This window comes from Pipistrellus hanaki (assembly GCF_964339955.1).
Source record: "Pipistrellus hanaki genome assembly, chromosome: 1".
Lineage (NCBI taxonomy): Eukaryota > Metazoa > Chordata > Mammalia > Chiroptera > Vespertilionidae > Pipistrellus > Pipistrellus hanaki.
In genome coordinates, this window is record NC_140503.1 from 18,921,523 (window position 1) to 18,942,171 (window position 20,649).

Sequence of the window (20,649 nt, forward strand, 5' to 3'; positions counted from 1 at the left end):
CCAGTGCTCCCCTCCACCAGGTTCCCACCCCACCCTCTACCCTTTCCCCACCCCACATTTTCCTCATCCATAGGTGCACAGTTTTATGTGCAGTCTCTTCCCACACCCCCCACTCCCCTTCCCCGAGAATCCTCAGTCCTCTCCCCTTCCATACCTCTGATTCTATTATATTCACCAGTTAATATTGCTCAGCAGGTTTTTTAATTCCCTTGGTTTTTAGATTCACTTGTTGATAGTTGATGGCCTTGTTTCTTTGCCTGGGCCGCGTACACAGAACCTTTCTGAAAACTTGTTTCTCAAGGGGCTTTCCAAATAGGAAAGTGTTCAGTGGAATATGGAGTTGTGGGCTGTTGTGTTTTTAATAAGGAATTAGAACAAGTAGTTGCGGAAGAAATTTACTGGCAGTTGCTAAGTAGTACAGAGATGCTCAGTAATCTTAATTATCTTTGGCCCCGACTTATTCGTTTACTGACAGCTATCGAACGTTTGTTCATAAGATGTATTTTGATGTGTGTGTGTGTGTGTGTGTGTGTTGTAAATACATTTTTTTTTATTTTGGAGAGGGAGAGTGAGATAGGAACATCAATGATGCCCTAGCCAATTGGCCTATAGACTGAAGGGTCCCAGTTCAATTCCGGTCAAGGGCATATGCCCGGGTTACAGGCTTGATCCCCAGTGGGGGGCCTGCAGAAGGCAGATGATCAATGATCCTCTCTCATCATTGATGTTTCTATCTCTCTCTCCCTCTCCCTTCCTCTCTGAAATATATATATTTATAGCAGGTGAATATTTAAAAAAAAATAAAAATAAAAGCATCAAAGGAAACAGCAAGTGCAGCTGGAGGGCAGCTCGGGTCCTGGATGCCAGAGGGAAGCCGGTGCTGGCAGCCAGGGGAAGGAACAAATTTCATGCATCGGGCCTCCAGTTTATTATAAAACTATAAAAATCAACACAGGTGGTATTAGAATAGGAATAGACAGAGTGTTTGGGGTGGGGGGGTGGAAGGGGGGAGAATAAAACAGCCTAGAGAGTCCAGAAACATCCACTGCCAGGGCCAGGACTTTCACAAACAGGGTTGTGAGCTCAATCCCCAAAAGGGGCATGCAGGAGGCAGCCAATCAATGAGTCTCATCATTAATGTTTCTATCTCTCTCTCCCTCCCTTCCTCTCTGAAATCAATAAAGATATATTTTTTTAAAAAAATAAGAACATGTCCTAGCTGGTTTGGCTCAGTGGATAGAGCATTGGCCTGCAGACTGAAGGGTCCCAGGTTTGATTCCAGCCAAGGGCACATGCCTGGGTTTTGGGCTTCATCCCCCAGTAGGGGGCGTGCAGGGGGCAGCCAATCAATGATTCTCTCTCCTCATTGATGTTTCATCACTCTCTTCCTCTTCCTTCCTCTCTAAAATCAATTATATATATATATATATATATATATATATATATATATATATATATATATATATATATATATTTTTTTTTTTTTTTTTTTTTTTTTAATAACAACAGTCAGGCAAGGCCTCTTTGAGGCTTCTTAACCTGCTGAATTAGGAAATCAGCCATAGGGAAGATAAGGAAGCATGTTCCAAGCCAAGGAAACAGCAAGTGCAAAGGTCAAGAGGTAGGAAAGAGCTTGGCATGTTTGAGAAACATGTTTTAAATTGAGATGGGATATGACCAGAGAAGCTAAATAGAAAATGTACTGAGCAACCAAATCCATAAAGGGAAGCCACTGACTTACTTCAGAACCTGCCAGAGTCCCAGTTGTGTTCTTTGGGGCAACAAGGCCTGGGGTTGGTAAACTGAGGTTTCCTTTATATATATATATATATATATTTTTTTTTTTTTTTTTTTTTTTTTTTTGCAGAGAGGAAGAGAGAGGGATAGAGAGTTAGAAACATCGATGAGAGAGATGTGCCAGCAGCCAAGGTACATGCCCTTGACCAGAATCGAACCTGGTACCTTTCAGTCCGCAGGCCGACACTATCCACTGAACCAAACCGGTTTCAGCTAAACTGAGGTTTTCATGCGGATGCTGTATATTTTGTACCAAAAGTGGCCCATCCGGGGAAAAGCATCACATAGTAGCCAACTGGAGGAAAAGCAAAAACCAAAGTGCACGGTTCTTCCTTAAGGCAAGGAGAAAAAGCTCCTGCAGAGGAAATAATAAAGGAACTGTATTCTATGTAGGAGACAAGCCTGAGGCCTGTGGTAAGGGAAGCAGGAAAGCGGAATTTGGTTCAGCAGGGTCTCAAAGGTGAGAAAAACCCTGCAGAGGTTGCATCCAGAGAAGTAGCAGCAGAAGGAAGCATGAATTGGAGACCAGGAAGCTTGTGTTAGCACTTGCTCAGGACAGAGAATGTCCCAGCAGGACAAAGGCAGTCCACCCCAGACTTCAGGCTGAAGGTCAGGGTTCTGCTACCCCAAAGGGCCATTTTCAGCTTTATTGAAATATTATTGACATATCCTTAAGTTGTTGTGTTTTGTTTTGTTTTGTTTTGTTTTGTTTTGTTTTGTTTTGTTTGGGGGGGGGGTTGTTTGTTTGTTTTTAAATATATTTTATTGATTTTTTACAGAGAGGAAAGGAAAGAGAGGGTTAGAAACATCGATGAGAGAGAATCATCGATCAGCTGCCTCTTGCACACCTCCTACTGGGGATGTGCCCGCAACTCAGGTACATGCCCTTGACCAGAATTGAACCCAGGACCTTTCAGTCTGCAGGCTGGACGCTCTATCCACTGAGCCAAACCAGTTTCGGCTCCTTAAGTTTTCTTATCTGCCATAAGGGAGAGGGGAAAAAGTCCTTGTGAAATAGTAGCTGATATATCTCAATAAGGAATAAAAAGCGTATAAATTCATAACCAGAATTCTAAATCAATATATCTATTCTACATACATTTATATGCAAATAAATGCATATGAATGCTATTATTTATCAAGTACTTATCATTTAAATGCTTTAAATACACTTTCTTATATAATCTTCATGAGGTATGACATAGATATCTTTATTATCCCCATTTTATTTTTTAAAATATATTTTTATTGATTTTTTACAGAGAGGAAGAGAGAGGAATAGAGAGTTAGAAACATCTAACTCTATGATTCTCTCTCATCGATCAGCTGCCTCTTGCACACCCCCTACTGGGAATGTCTCCGCAACCAAGGTACATGCCCTTGACCAGAATCGAACCTGGAATCTTTCAGTCCACAGGCTGACGCTCTATCCTCTGAGCCAAACCAGTTTAGGCATATCCCCATTTTATAATTGAACAAACTGAGGCACAGAGAGTTAAGTAACTTGTCCAAGATCACTCTATAAAGGCAGAGCTGGTATTCTACTCCATGATTCTGATATGGGCATTCTGGATTGGGCAGCCCAGATTCTGGACTGGGCAGCCCACTCCAATACATAGATGTATTTAGAGAAAGAATCATTTGAGACAAGTATCTGGGACCAAAGTAAACTATGCCCTGAGGTCTTTGAGCAATTGCAACAGGAAATAGGCAAGCTGGCTCAGCAGTAATCTTTTATTATCAACCATTTATTGGCCACACCTCTCAAATTAAGAGGTGTAATGGACTGGGAGTTGGGCGAGCTGGGTTCCAACCCTGCCTATGCTACTATAAGCTGCCAGTCTTGAACCCTTGACCTATCAGTCATTTTCTCTCCCTGGACCTCACGATCCTCTTTTGCAAAGTAAAGGGTCTTTGTGGACAGAACTCAAAGGGCCCTTCCCACTCTCATATTCCATGATTCTTTGTCTGTAAGCAGTATCCTACCTCGGGTGGACTGACAGGGAGTAATCCCCTCCGCTGTGTATCCTCTCTATCCTCCCCGAGTGCTCTGCCCTCCGCCCAGGATGCTGACTGGCACTGCTTGCTTCCCCAAAGCTGTCTATGACCAGGAGACAGGGAAGGCGAAGGAGAGAAAAGTCTAGATGTTTGGAGAGAGAGAGAGAGAGAGAGAGAGAGAGAGAGAGAGAGAGAGAGAGAGAGAGAGAGAGAGAGAGAGAGAGGGAGAGAGAGAGAGAGAGAGAGAGAGAGAGAGAGAGAGAGAGAGAGAGAGGAGAGAGAGAGAGAGAGAGAGAGAGAGAGAGAGAGAGAGAGAGAGAGAGAGAGACTCCTGCATAATCTGCCCTGCCTTCTGTATTGCAACAGTAGCTGGGTTCCTCTCCTGCCACAGCTCCTGTTGGGGTACCTCTGCCCTAGCCTCAGTTCTTGCTGGGCTCATATGGTACCCCCTTAGGCATACGGATGGCAATGGCTTCCTTCCAGCTGCTTCCCCACCCCCTTGTTGTTTCCTTAAATGCCCAAACCTTTTCCACACACTCCATTCATTCAACACTGCATTGAAACCCTATTTACTTCCTGTGGGACCCTGACTACCATAGCCCCCTAATGGTGAGATGGCTTTCCTTCTTGTAATTGCTACCATGATATTGAAAATCTCTCCTCCTGTCATGAAACAACATGGGAATTCCAGACCTCCATCAGAGAACCTAGAAATAGGTACTTTCTGGGTAAAGGAGCAGGATTCCCCAAATCTTCCATAGTGGTAGGAGCATCAATACCCATGTTCTATTAATCAAAGTCTACATAAGCTCTCAAGCTCTCTTGAGAGAGACCACATGGAGTCAGAGAGACCTGGGTTTCAATCCTGGCTCCAATTCACTGGGTTTAAATTTTAGGTCAGCTACTTACTGGCTGTGAGACCTTCTTGTGCCTTAGATTCCTCATCTGTAAAATGAAGATAACAGTATGTGCCTCTCAGGCTTGCTGCAATGATTGAATAAGACAACCTAAGTGAGGGCTAGTACATACTAGCCTGGCACATACTAAATAGAAGCTCAGGAAATGTTCATCCCCTCCCTCTCTATTAGACAACTAGGAGGAAGAAAGGGGAAGCCATGAACACAATTAGGTAAGGTAAATTTTCTCCAGAAATACCATTCCACCTCCTTCAGTTCTCCAATGAAATAGCCAAGGGCTGGAATGGCAATGAACCAAAGCAGAGAAAAAGAAAAAAGAGCAACTCATTGGAGTTTTTTTCTTTTCTTTTTTTTTTCTTTTTCAAAAAAAAAACACAACACAACAATGCTCAAACCCAACTGCAGCAAGCAATTAGGGAACAATAGCTAAATACTTTCTATAATTAGAGCGAGAAACCATCACAAGTGATCAAAGTGCCTTTGTCTGCACTGACCCTTTACACCCAACAGTCTTGGCTCATGTAAAATGGAGAGAGGGGATTTTTGTGCCTTTTTTAGTTTTCTTGATAAATTAAATCTCACACCACCCTTCTATTGCCAGGAAAGGAGGGCAGAGGAGGCATTGAGCATCTTCTCATCACAGAAGAAAAGCAATTGGAAGTGTGACTCATGTTAGCGGCTAATTTGATCCTGAAAAAGGAAAGGGTTTTATGGTTTCCCCTGAGAGCTACTGACAGACACCCAGGTCCTACTCTGCTTATAGGGCAGGTGTGGGAGAGGGGAAGCATTTCAGTTACAAGTGGCGACACATAGGTTTTGTCATCCACCTATCATACCTCTTTTGCTGAAACCTGAAGAGCAAATCCTTATCTTTAACCATGGATATGCTAGACAAAAGCAAAGGAGAAACGATTCCCACAAACATTAGTGCTAGAGAATTGCCCTCTTGGTCTTCCCAGAAGGATTATGCTAGCTTCCTGGCCTTGAATCTCTGTGCCTACCCAGGCACTATTCTTCCAGGGCCTCAGGTTCCAATTTTGGGTCATCCTTTTCATTCTTCTCAGTCCCTCACTGCTAATTAACTCAGCCTATTACACTTCTGTCTATATTCCCTTCCCATCTTTCCCTTTCTCCCCATTCCTATCACCACAAACACTGTCAAGTTCCCCATACATTTATGCCTAGTCTTTTCCACAGACTTCCATCCAGCCCCCCTTCCTCCAGAACCCATCCCCTCAAATACATCCCTCAAAGAGTCACCTAAAACATATCCACAATGCTGTTCTCTATATGGTGAGTTTAGTACAAGTGTCATGGTGGTACACTGGATACTTTTAAGTGGTGAGGTACACACGGTTAGTGTCCTGCTCCAGTCCCCATTAGCAGGCCAGTACCTCCACCACTCAACTGCTGTGAGTGGTGGCTACTGATAGCTCATAGCTCACAGCTCACAGCTGCCCCATTCTCCAGAAAATTGACTGTCTCATCAAGAAATACCTGGGTAGTCACACTCTCCCCGTTCCCACATTATGCTTTTAGGAATATATTCTGTTTCTTGAATACATGGATGTTACACACTGTTTCTTTGGGAGAAAACCAGGTCACTCTTGGAAAATAGAGAACACCTACAATTCAGTTCCATGAGAGGACATGGAGACCTAGTTGTGTCTGTAACTGGAAGGAATAGTTATTGGATGTCTACTGTGTTCCAAGTACTGAGCCACTATTGAGCACCAGGCCTTTTTTAAGGATACTAATGCTAGTATAAATAAGAAAATACTCAAAGGGAGAGATCAACCAAAGGACTTGTGTACATACATATGAGCCTAACCAGTGGTCAAGGACAACAGGGGGTGGAGGCATGAGTGAGGAGGGGTGGGGGATAGGGAAATGGGGGGATGAGGACAAATATGTGATACCTTAATCAACAAAGAAATTAAAAAAAAAAAAAAAAAAAAAAAAAAGATGCTCATGCTCTGCTAAGCAATCCATAGTCTGGTGGTAGACACAGATATTTTTTTAAAAGTTTACAATTAATTTTAAAGTGTTATCCTATATAATAAAGGATATGCAAATTGACCCTAATGGTGAAATGACCAATTGCTATGATGTGCACTGACCACCAGGGTCAGTGGCGTAATGACCAATTGCTATGATGTGCACCGACCACCACAGAAGCTGCCCTCTGGTGGTCGGTGCACTCTCACAGTGAGAGCTCCACTCAACCAAAAAGCCAGGCGCATGGTTGGCAAGCTCAGTGGTGTGCCGGGAGCCTCTCCCACCTCCTCTGCAGCACTAAGGATGTCTCATTGCTGCTTAGGCCCAATCCCTGTGGGCCTAAGTTAGACATCCCCTGAGAGGTCCTGGGTTGCCAGATGGATGTCTGACTGCCAGTTTAGGCCAGATCCCTGGAGAGAGAGCCTACGCTGGCAGGTGGACAACCCCTGAGGTGTTCTGGACTGTGAGAAGGTACAGGCCAGGTTGAGCCCCTGCCCCCTGAGTGCACAAATTTTTGTGCACTGAGCTTCTAGTATAGATATTGTGTATAGTAATACCGGGGGCGGGGGGGTTGGGGAATCTCCATAATGAAGTTCAGGATCCAACAGCTGGGTTCAGTGTGGTTTCTCCCACTCACTAGCTGAGAGACCCCAGGCAAGTCACTCATGGTGTCTGTTGGAGAGAGAGAGAAAGAGAGAGAGAGAGAGAGAGAGAGAGAGAGAGAGAGAGAGAGAGAGAGAGAGGGCTGAAACCGGTTTGGCTCAGTGGTAGAGCATTGTTCTGCAGATTGAAAGGTCCCAGGTTCGATTCCGGTCAAGGGCATGTACATGGGTTGCGGGCACATCCCCGGTGGGGGGTGTGCAGAAGGCAGCTGGTCGATGTTTCTCTCTCATTGATGTTTCTTTTTTTTTTTTTAAAATATTTTATTGATTTTTCACAGAGAGGAAGAGAGAGGGATAGAGAGTTAGAAACATCGATGAGAAAGAATCATCGATCAACTGCCTCTTGCACACCCCCTACTGGGGATGTGCCAGCAACCAAGGTACATGCCCTTGACCGGAATCGAACCCAGGACCTTTCAGTCTGCAGGCCGACGCTCTATTCACTGAGCCAAACCAGTCCCGGCTCTCATTGATGTTTCTAGCTCTCTATCTCTCTCCCTTCCTCTCTTTAAAAAAAAAAAAAAAATCAATAAAATATATTAGAGAGAGAGAGAGAGAGAAAGAGAGAGAGAGAGAGAGAGAGAGAGAGAGAGAGAGAGAGAGAGAGAGAGAACAATTGAAATGCCCTTTAGAAGTCTGGAAGGATATACATCAACACAATGGGCATTGTTTCTGGGTAAGAGGATTGCAGGTGGTTTTTTCTTCTGTTTGCTTTCCTATTTTTAACATTTATTCTGCCCTTCCTATTTTAAAAAATTTTCCTTTTGAAACCAGAAAAAGAGACTCACTAAATTTTCTTATCTTAATGTGGTGTAATTCTCAGAACTATGCTCCAAGTTTCACTCTTCTGAGGCATATCCTTCCTCTTTATGCTTTGTCTCTCTGAATATATCTAACTGGCAGTGTACTTCAAAGGGTTGATAGGACCACCTTCTTCAAAATCACTTAAAAGTCTTTATTTTTTTAATATATTTAATTGATTTTTTCACAAAGAGGAAGAGAGCGAGATACAGATTTAGAAACATCGATCAGCTGCCTCCTGCACACCCCCTACCGGGATGTGCCCGCAACTCATGTACATGCCCTTGACCGGAATCGAACCTGGGACCTTTCAGTCCCCAAGCCGACGCTCTATCCATTGAGCCAAACCAGTCTCGGCTTAAAAGTCTTATTAAAATACAAATTCTCATCCCAGATTCAGACAATTGAGGTGGAGAGGAGGGGGAAGAAATCTGTATTTTGACAAATTCCCTAAAAGATTCCTTTCTGTACCATAAGCCTGAGAACCATTGTTAAGGTTCATGGAGTATTCTATTTACATTAATTTTCAAGGTAATTAGGACTTATCTAATGTATACCTTTTTTTAATTTTTATACATTTTTGTAAAGTAAGTTTGCTGAACAGTGTGTTTTCTTGGTGACTGGAGGTCATATCCATGATATGGAGTGGGCATTCCTATTGAGTTATATAGAACTATGTCCTCTAAAAGGATCCTGGATTATGACACTTTTATAGTTTATCTTTTACTTTTTTTTTTTTAATTGATTTTTTACAGAGAGGAAGTGAGAGGGACAGAGAGCTAGAAACATTGCCAGCTGCCTCCTCCACACCCCCACCGGGGATGCCCCCAACCAATGTACATGCCCTTAAACGAAATCGAACCTGGGACCCCTCAGTCTGCAGACCGAAGCTCCATCCACTGAGCCAAACCGGTTTCGGCTATATTTTACTTTTATTAACTATCCAGTGTCTGTTATTCCTTTTATTTTAATCTTTTTTTCATTGCTCCCCTGCCCACTGCCTCTTGGAGCCTCCTGCACTGTCTCTCTCTGTGCTCCTGTGCTCCTTTCCCCCTACCACCCCTCCACTCAGCTCAGAGAGCACCCCTCCCTTACCTCCTGTCACTCAAGGCCCACTACTGTTATTCCTTTTATAAAACATCATTTATTTACTACTTTTAATATACAGGTTGTCCCACTAAGAGAAAACGGGGCTATTTAGAAAAATGAGTCATTCCAGCCCTGGCCGGTTTGGCCCAGTGAATAGAGCGTCAGCCTGTGGACTTAAGGATCCCAGGTTCGATTCCAGTCAAGTGCATGTATCTTGTTCTTGGGCACAGTGGGGGGTGCACAGGAGGCAACTGATTAATGTATCTCTCACATCAATGTTTCTAGCTCTCTCTCCCTCTTCCTTCCTCTCTGTGGAAAATCAATATATTAAAAAAAGAAAGAAAGAAATGAGTCATTCCAGATCTGAAGATAGAAATGAATATAATAATCCTAGAATATCTTGTTATAAAGGAAGACATGGAAGTTATCAAAATCTATTGGACTTGGGTCAAAAGAACTCAGAAGTCAACATGCAGAGCCTTTTAGCAAGTGGGACCAACCATCTGCTCATCAATCAGCTAAAAACGTCAATGAATTAAAGCACATTGAGTATGTTTAAATTCATGAGTTTATAATTACACTCTGGAAAAAATTAAATCACTTCTGAAGAATGCTAGGAAATGACCTAATTATTTTTAAAATTATAATCATTAAATAGAAAAAAATCAGGCATTCATTCTCTCTTTGTTGTCTGTCCCAAATAGTAATCAAATAGTTGATGAAGAAAAACTTCTCCTTTACAGAAATATTCCAGCTAATAAATGGAAAAGGAATGATAGGAATCACTAATTTGTAATTCTTAATAATTTATAAGTGTAGCAATGATCATAAATGGCTGCTAACCTCATAAGAAAGACCACCAGCCTAAACCGGTTTTGTTCAGTGAATAGAGCATTGGCCTGCAGAATGAAGGTTCCCAGGTTCGATTCCGGTCGAAGGCTTGTACCTTGGTTGCGAGCACGTCCCCATTGGTGGGGGTGTGTAGGAGGCAGCTGGTCGATGTTTCTCTCTCATCGATGTTTCTAACTCTCTATCCCTCTCCCTACCTCTCTGTAAAAAAAATCAATAAAATATCTTTAAAAAGAAAAGAAAGACCACCAGACTTAGAATCTTTCATAGCAATACCACCATCTCTGAAGTTTCTTTATCCTTCCCATCCCCCACCTCATAAGCAAAGCAAACAAAACTCTGAATCTGATCAAGCCTCTAGATCTAATGGAGAAAATTACAAGAAATGAAAGAGAAGGGGAAAACATCACAAAGATAAAATCAAGGCTATGAAAAACTCTACAAGGCAAAGGATCTGATTTTTTCAATAAATTATTGCCTGAAAAAAAAAAATAGAGGGAACCTATAAGAAATGATATATAAGAGACATATCAACCAATCACAATAGACAAAACTTATTTGGATCTCAATTCAAATAACCCAACTGTATTTATGCAAAAAGCAAAACCAAGAACAAGTAAAACATAAAAATGTTGAGAAACGGAAATGCAGCCGAAACTGGTTTGGCTCAATGGATAGAGCGTCGGCTTGGGGACTAAAGGGCCCTGGGTTTGATTCCGGACAAGGGCATGTACCTTGGTTGCGGGCATATTCCCAGTAGGGGGTGTGCAAGAGGCAGCTGATCGATGACTCTCTCTCATCGATGTTTCTAACTCTCTATTTCTCTCCCTTCCTCTCTGTACAAAATCAATAAAATATATTAAAAAAAAAAAAAAAGAGAGAAGAAACGGAAATGCAACACTGATTGGATATGTGATGATATTATGATTTTAAGGAATTATTTTTAAATTTAGGTGTGATAACAGTACTGTGGTTTTTTAAAAGAAGTTTTTATTTTCTAGAGACACGTGCAATATGAAATATGATGTTTGAGGTTTATTTCAAAATAATCCGACAGAGAGAGTAAGAGAGGGTAAGATGGACAAGATTGGCTCAGAGTTGAAAATTGTTAAAACTGGTGATGAATTCATTCAGGTTTTTCTATTCTCTCTGCTGTAGAATATGTTTGAAATTTCCATAAAGTATTCTGCAAATTCATGATTAAAACTTCAAGATTTCAGAAAAGTAAAGAAAAAAATGTAAATTATCCATAAACCCACCCTGCAGAGATAATCATTATCATTTTACACTACATCTGTCTAGCCTTTTAAATATGTAATAGAAGTCCTGCTGTCATTATTGTTTTGTATCTGCTTTTTTCACCTAAATTGTATATTTTTCCTTGTCATTAAAAATTCTAAAATATTATTCTAATAGTTGCATTAGTATTTTAGTTCCTAACATTTATTTAATCAAAATTCTATTTTTGCTACTAAAAATTTTGCTACTATAAATGTCCTTGAAAATATTTTGGGGTACTATTCATTTTTTAAAAGTAGAGTTAGTCGTTAAAATAGTATATTTTCAGAATATAAACATTTTATTACATACGCCAAACTGCTAGAAAGCTTATATTCATTTATGTTCCTACCAGTAGTGAAATAAGATTCCTTTACCCAAAACCTTACTCTTACTCTTTTGAAAGCATTTAATTTTCCCTATTTAATAAAGAATATTATGTTAAAAAAATTGATGTGTGGTGGAATCACAGACCTACTAGTGTATCTGAACCCTGTTAGCTGTGTGACATTGTGAGAGTTACTTAACATCTCTGGGTGTGGGAAAAAAAAACAATATTGGGAGGTCACAACCATTGAGTAAGATAATAAATATAATGATATATTATCTGTACATTGCTTAGCACAGTGCATGGCTTAGTAAATGTTAGCCACAACCATCATCATTATTATTATTATTACATATTGCCTTCCTATAAAATTAAATTTATAGTTTTGAGGACAACTGTTTTTCTTTTCATGAAGAGGCCTTTTACTTGCTTCTGCATTGGAGTCTGTATTTAAGGATGCTTTTGGTTGCAAGTAACAGAAATTCCATGTCAAACTGACAGAGCTGCAGCACTCAGAGATAAAAGGAACTCAAAAGACATGGTTTGGCTCTGTCCTCAGTAATTCCCGGGGCTCTGTCCTTCTCTGACTTCTGTTTTCAAACTCATACTGATGTCCCCAGAATAAGGCAACTTTCAATAGCAACTAAATCTACATTCTTCTTCCTTCACTTCCAGGTGAAAAAGAAAAGAGTCCCTACCCACTATCCTTCAATTAGATCCTGAGATGTATACTAATTCAGAAAAGTGTTTTATTTATTTAGTTACAATTTTTTACTGATTTTCAAAGTAAAGGGCCAAGACAAAACACATTATTGAATAAAGGTAAGGTAAGAATTGCTGTAAGAGGAATAGAATGAAGAGGCCCCAAACAGATCTACACATATGGACACTTGCTACACAACAGAGGTGGCCTGCAAATCAGTAAGAAAAGAACAATCTTGTTCATGAATGGTGCTGATAAAATCAAGCATCTATGTAGGAAAGTTAAAATTGCACACCTATCTCACATCATACACAATAGTCAATTCCAAGTGCAATTGGAAAAAAAAAGAAGAAAGAAATTGACCTAAATATAAAAGAAAAAACTATAAAATGTTTACAATAGGAAAGCATAGTTAAGACCTTGGAATAGGAAAGAATTTCTTAATCAAGAAACAAAGAGCACTTAATCATAATAGAAATGATTCATAAATCTGCTTACTTAGGAATTTAAAATGTTCTATTCATCAAAAGATACTTGCTGTAGAGGAGAAATCAAGATGTTGGCATAGGTAAATGCCTAACTGCAGCCTCGCACAACAATTTCAAAAAATACAACTAAAATACAAAGTGGACATTATCCAGAACTATAGGAAAGTTGACTGACTGAAAATTCTACAACTAGAAGGAAAGAGAAAACCAGAAGGAAAATCAGAGGAGCTGTAAAAGCCTAAGGTATGGAGACATGGTACACATGTGGGGAGAGGACAGAGCTGGAGAGGAGGGGGCAACTGAGTGCCTGACTGGCGTTCCCTAGCGGGAAGGAGATAAAAGCTCCGGACTGCACTGAACCCAAGTTCCGAATACACTGAACCCCAGTTCTGGGCGAGACCCTAGGGGCCCAACCTTATACAGAGGGAATCTAGGCTATTAGGCGGAAACTCAGGGGAGCAGCGAAAGGCAGAGTCTCAGAGGCGCACACGTTGAGCACAGAGGATGGACTGTTGACTGTGCTACTAGATTGCCCTAGAGGGAAGGAGACAAAAGCTCCAGACAGTGCTGAGCCCCAAATCTGGGCCAGACACTGTGGACCCAGACTCATACAGAGGGAATCTGGGGTGTAAGGCAGAAACTCAGGGGAGCAGTGAAAGGCAGAGCTCCGAAGGCACTCACGTTCTGTGCAGAGGACAAACTATTGACTGTGCCACTGGATTGCCCTAGCAGGAAGGAGACAAAAGCTGCGGACTGCTCTTAACCCCAATTCCAACCCCACTTCCAACTGCACTGAACCCCAGTTCCGGGTTCATTGAGGGAGAGACTAGACTGTCTGGTAGTGGGCAAAACTTGAGGGCACCTTTCTCTCAGAGGTGCTTACAGCGAATACCAAAGGACAGTGAGGAACACTGAGACTCAGGAACCTCATAGGGCTGGACTGATGGGAAGCCAAGACTGTAGGCTCCACCCTGAAACTCTGGTCCATCCAAGCTGAAAATAGAGGCTTTTGCAATTTTTAAAGTCTAGTCGAATAAGGCTGTCTCCCAGCATAGACACAGCTGATCCTCACAGCCAACATCTTAGCACACAAAGACATCCTACCAATTCAGGGAAGCAGCGAAAATTCCGAGACAAGGAAACAGATTACAAATGAAAGAAATGGGAGACAAGCGACTGAATATAAAGTTCAAAACCACGCTTATAAGGTTTTTCAAGAATTTCCCAGAAAAGGCCAATAAAATAAATGACACCTATGAGGATGTGAAAAGGACTCAACTAGAAATGAAGAATACATTGTCTGAAATAAAAAGTATTATACAGAGTCCTAAAAACAGAATGGAAGATCGCAAGAGTCAAGTCAAAGATTTGGAACATAAAGAGCCAGAGGACACTCCTCTGCAGAAGCAAGAAGACAAGAGAATCCAGAAAGTTGAAGATAATGTAAGAAACCTCTGGGACAACTTCAAGAGAACCAACATCAGAATTATGGGGGTCCCAGAAGATGAGAAAGAGCAAGATACCAAAAACATATTGGAAAAAATAGTAACAGAAAACTTCCCCCACCTGGGGAAAGAAATAGACTTGCAAGTCCAGGAAGAGCACAGAACCCCAAACAAAAGGAATCCAAAGAGGACCACACCAAGACACATCATAATTAAAATTCCAAGAGCAAAAGACAAAGAGAGAATATTAAAAGCAGCAAGAGAAAAGCAGGTAGTTACCTATTATATAAAGGAGCACCCATACAATTGTCATCTGATTTCTCAACAGAAACCATGCAGGCCAGACTGGAATGGCAAGAAATATTCAAAGTAATGAATAGCAAGAACCTACAGCCAAAAATACTCTACCAAGCAAAGCTATCACTCAGAATCAAAGGCCAGATAAAGAGCTTCACAAATAAGAAAAAGCTAAAGGAGTTCATCACTGCCAAACCAGAATTGCTTGAATTGCTGAAGGGGGTTCTTTAGGAAGAGGAAGAAAATAAAGATAAAACTTATGAACAACAAATACATAACTATCAACAAGTGAATCTAAAAACCAAGGAAATTTAAAAAAAAAATCTGATGAACAATATTAACTGGTGAATATAATATAATCAGAGGTATGGAAGGGGAATGAACTGATAATTCTCGGGGAATCAGGAGTGGGTGTGCGGGAAGAGACTGAACATAAACTGTGCACCTATGGATGAGGACAATGATGGGGGGGAAGGGCAGAGGGTGGGGTGGGAACCTGTTGGAGGGGAGCAATGGAGGAAAAAAAAGTGAGGAACATTTGTAATAATATGAACAATAATGATTTATTTTTAAAAACAGATAAGTAGTTAATAAGGCTGTGGAATTAAAGAATGAGAGATAGAAGCGGGGGAGGCAGGCACACAAAAGTCCATTTATCTCAGAGGGAGGCTTAAGAAATTGGAGCAACCCTACCCAATTTGGCTCAGTAGATAGAGCATTGGCCTGCAGACTGAAAGGTTTCAGGTTCAATACCGGTCAAAGAGCATGTATCTTGGAAGTGGGCACATCCAGGTGCGGTGCAGGAGGGAGTTAATCAATGTTTCTAACTCTATCCCTCTCCCTTCATAACTGTAAAAAATAAAATATTTATTTTAAAAAGTAACTTGGAGCAGACATTTATATTTAATAACAGCTTTATTGAGATAGAATTCACATACTATAAAATCCATTTGAAAATGTACAATTCAACGGTTATTATATTCAGAGTTGTATAAAATATAACAATTACCACTATTTCATTTTAGGATTTTTTCTTTTTCTCTTTAAAAAGACATGCTCAGCCCTAGCTGGTTTGGCTCAGTGGATAGAGCCTGGATCTGCAGATTGAAAGGACTAAGGTTTGGTTCTACCTCACTTACTGGCTCCTACTCAGCCTGGCACTGGTCCAGAGGCAACCAATTGATGTGTTTCTCTCATATCGATATTTCTGTGTTTCCCTCTCTTCCACTCTCTCTAAAATTCAATGGGAAAAATATCCCTGGATGAGGAATAAAAAAAATAAAAAATAAAAAAAGAGGATAGGAAGAAAGAAGAAAGGGAGGGAGAGAGAGAGGGAGGAAAAGAGGACGAAAAAAAAAAAAGAGAGAGAAGAAAAAAAAAAAACAGGAAAGTAGGTGATCTAATCTAGTCAGGTTAAATCTTTAAATTGAAAATCAAACTGCTCCTCTCAGGGGTACGGCATCAATGTTCTTGAGCATCTCCAGGAAGGCCTGTGGGGAAGGTGCCTCCACATTCTTGAAGGTCTCCTGCATTCTGCTGTACAGGGTGAAGCATCTCCGCTCCACACAGAGGAAATCGAAGTGGTCTTCATCAAACAGGATGAAGATTCCAGGGAAGCGCTGGGGGTGGATGGAGTCATAGAAGAGAACAATGTCCACACCATAGAAACACATCCGATAGTTTCCAGGGTAGTTCTGGTCTATTGAATCCACACCTCCTGCTGCTCCTGCATCACCTGCTCGTGAATCTCCTGGACGATGCCGGAGAGCACGTGGAAATCGCGGAGGATCTCCACATTTGGCAGTTGAATGCACTGCTTGAGGTGGATCTCTAATGTCTCCTTCCAGGCAGGGATGACGGGGTATCTTGGAATCCTCGAGGCCCTGGCATAGTTCCCAAGGAAGCTGAGCAGGACAATCTTTACACTGTAGGCATCATAGATGCCTTGGAAGATGCCTGGCCTGATGAGGGCATAAAGGGAACTCAGTGGGAGGTAGACGCGGCTGTAGGTCAGGCAGTCAGGATTATAGTAACTCACCCATTTGGGGAAATAAGTTAGGATAAACGCATACTTCATGGTGAAATGATCCTTCTGAATCTTCAGGTGACATATGTGGGGCCTAGTGTAGTCTTCCATGCACTCCACCTTGGCTGATTTCCTCGTCAGGCGAATTCTAAACAAGAGCATCCATGGCTTTGAGGCATCCACATTGAGGTAACAAGGAGGAGGCACGAACCTCTTACCAGTAATGCATACGCTGTCCACCGCTGCTTTCAGCAGGTCTCTACTGGCATCGAGCCACCACAATCCCAAAATGTTTCTGTATGGGTGGAGCAGCTTCGTATAGAATTCTCGGCAAGACATACCCATCGCCTCCAGGTCCTGAAAGTTTTCACAAACGCCATACTCCTCCCTGCAGCGCCTTCTCCAGATGCTGTCGGTGTGCAGGATGCTGCAGAATTGGGTGTAAGCCTGGGCCAGGCTGGCCAGGTCTGTGCCAGGGAGCGAGGCGAAGATCTCCATCAGCAGCTCTGGAGGCAGGTTCTGCAGCGAGAAGCTTGGGGGGGACCAGGGCGGCATGGAGATCTGGATCCCTCCACTCCCAGCACAGCACAGCGAGGACTCAGCCACCTCCACCTGCTCCTCTGCCTGGACAGGAGCTGGGCTGAGGCCGGCCGGGGCCTAAGGATGCATGCTGTTGGCGCTGACTCTTACCTGGACTTTGGCGTGGCTGACTACACCAGCACACACCAGCATCCCCAAGAGCACACACAGCTGAGGAAAGCGTTCTGTTCCATCTGCTCCTGTAACAGCCAAGGGTATCCTGGTATCCTCAAAAGCTGCAGCCTGGCTTTAAACTGGCACAGTCCTGGCCAAGCGTCTAGCCGCGCCCCCTATGGCTTAGCCACCCCCCCTCAGAGAGAAGCCAATTGTAGGACTTCAGCAACACTTTTTTTTTTTAAGTATATTTTATTGATTTTTTACAGAGAGGAAGGGAGAGAGATACAGAGATAGAAATGTCGATGAGAAACATCGACCAGCTGCCTCCTGCACATCCCCCACCAGGGATGTGCCCGCAACCAATGTACACGCCCTTCACCTGAATCAAACCTGGGACCTTTCAGTCCTCAGACCAACGCTCTACCACTGAGCCAAACAGGCTTCAGCAACATCACTTTCAAAAGAAACCCACACCCATTAACAGTCAGTCACCTCCCTTTACCAGTGCCCCCTCCCAGTCCTCCTACCCTTACCCCCAGGCAGTCACTAATCTGCTTTCTGTGAGGATATACCTCCAAGGGATTGCCTTTCGGGGACCTTGCATATAAATGCTGTTATAATATTTGGTCTTTTTTTTTTAATGTTTTATTGATTTTTTTACGGACAGGAAGAAAGAGGGATAGAGAGCCAGAAACATTCATCAGAGAGAAAAATGGACCATCTGCCTCCCACACTCCCCCCACCTGGGATGTGTCCCCAAGCAATGTACATGCCCTTGACCAGAATGGACCCTGGAAACCTTCAGTCCACAGACCCACGCTCTATCCACCGAGCCGAACCACTTTCAGCTTTTGTGACTGGCTTCTTTCACTTAGCATAACAACTTCAAATTTGATGTATGTTATATCCTAGTATATGGGCATACCACCTTTTGTTAACCCATTCATCAGTTGATGGATGAAATTTAGGTTGTTTCCAGTTTGAGACTCTTATAAATAACACTGCTATGAACATTGTGTACACATTTTTATGTGAACATGTTTCCATTTCTTTTGTGTATGGACCTAGAAATGGACCTTCTGGTTAACATTATAACTCTATGCTTAGCATGTGGAGGAACAGCCAAAAACCTTTTCTAAAGTGGCCCCCTTATTTTACATTTCCACCAGCAATGAAGGAGGGAGCCAATTTTTAAACATTCTCATGCATGTTTTTTACAAATATATATTATAGCCATCCTCATGAGTGTTGAGTGGTATTTTATTGTAATTTAGAGCAGAGTTCTTGACTATAGGTTGACTTGACCTTGTACTCCATAAGGGAAATAAATCTCTTCTATCCTCAGCCTTAACCCAGCCTCTGCCAAATCTCTCAGGTCTCTGGTAGGAATGGGCTGCTACATATGAGCAAGGATGGTCTCTTTGCTTTCAGTTGACCTCAGTTCTTCACATTCAAGTGACTAGCCTTGCTAGTTCCTTGGGTGAATGGATGCCTTCAAAAAGAAAAGTTCACAGGATCTGCCCACTATGAACATATTATTATGGGCTGAGACTGGCCCTGCCCAGTCAGACAGACTTTTTGAGAGCAGCTAGATGCCTTCTCTCCTCTTTTTTAGATTCCTGCCAGAGAAACACTCTCACCTTTAGAGGGTCCTCTTCGTGCCCTGGGAGGAATTGGATTTGCCTTTTGTCAGGAATAGACATTTAGGGTGGTTTATTTGATAAAGGGGTGTAAATTCCACCTACCACAGACACTAAAATATTCTCAGTCTCTAAGAAGCAGGAATTTCAGGAGAACATAGGTAGCCTTAGGGATTTTTTAGAATTGGGTCCATGAAAAGCACGGGGCTGCAGACTGGGAGAAGGTACATTTTTATAACACGAAAGCCAGGTACAGTCACATCTCCATATCACAAGGAAGCCAGGATATTATATTTTATATTTCTATAAGACAAGGAGGCAGCAACAGGTATATTTACAGAAGATGAGGGAACTTAAAGTGGCAAAAAAAAAAAAAAGGTCACATTTACAAAATAAAGAGAAAGAAGCCCTTCATTTAGGAGGAAACAGTGGGGAAAAACCTCCCATGTCCCATGTGAGGTTTGACATTTGAGCCCAGGAGTTACTATAGTAACCAACTCAAAGGGGAATAGTGACCAATCTGAGAGTATATCAAGGCACCAGAATTTGCAGTCTTTATAAGCTGTAGGGAAGAGGGACTCAGAGGGACCCTTCTCCCACTCCCCATGTGGGAGTCCGTTGTGGGACTCTTCCCCCTCCCCACGTGGGAGTCTGTACTTGTTCTTCAATAAATCTCCACCTTTGCTATAGCAATGGGTTCATTCTTCGATCCCAGCAAAGAATCCGGGTTCTAGTCCAAAAATTCAATATCACTTCCTCTGAAGAAAATCCCTATATTATTATTGGCATTTAACTGGGTAATGGGTGTAAAGACTCTTCTTTTAGAAGCCTGTATTGATGAGATTTTGAGGGATGGTCTCCAAGGTACTTGTGTGTCTGGTGGTTGAAGAACCTAGGAATGTGAGTAGAGATTATCCCTAGAAGGGCTTGATCAGCTAGTGAAAATGTTTCATCATTTTTTCTCTTCCAGAATTGAGAAAACCAGAGACATCACTGCCTTTGGAAGACAAGTCAATATATCAAAGAGAGATAGAGGCTGCTGCTATGGTTAAAGGCCAAAAAATATATTGGGGATTAGTTATGTTTATTGGAAATATTAATTGTGCTCTGTTAACCATGATTGCCTTGTGTTGGTTAAAGAAAGGACCATTCTGACCTGGCTAGGAGTTGTATTTCCCTGTGACCTGGGAGTCAATCTTGGACCAGGGAATTAACCTTGGGATGTGGTCCATTCTCATTCAAGAATAGCCCCTTGGGATATATTCCTAGAAATGAGATCACTGGGTCAAATGGGAGTTCCATTTTTTGTTTTTTGAGGAAACTCCATTCTGTTCTCCACAGTGGCTGTACCAGTCTGCATTCCCACCAGCAGTGTACCAGGGTTCCTTTTTCTCTACATCCTCTTCTAATATATCCCAAGAAACTAGAAACACCAGTCAGAAAGAATATATGCACCCCTATGTTCATAGTGGCACAATTCACCATAATTAAGATTTGGAAAGAGCCTAAGTGCCCATCAGCAGATGAGTGAATTTAAAAAAAAGGAGATGCCTCTACACAATGGAATACTAAAAAAGAAGGAATTCTTACCATTAGCAACAGCGTGGATGGAACTGGAGAGCATTATGCTAATGTAA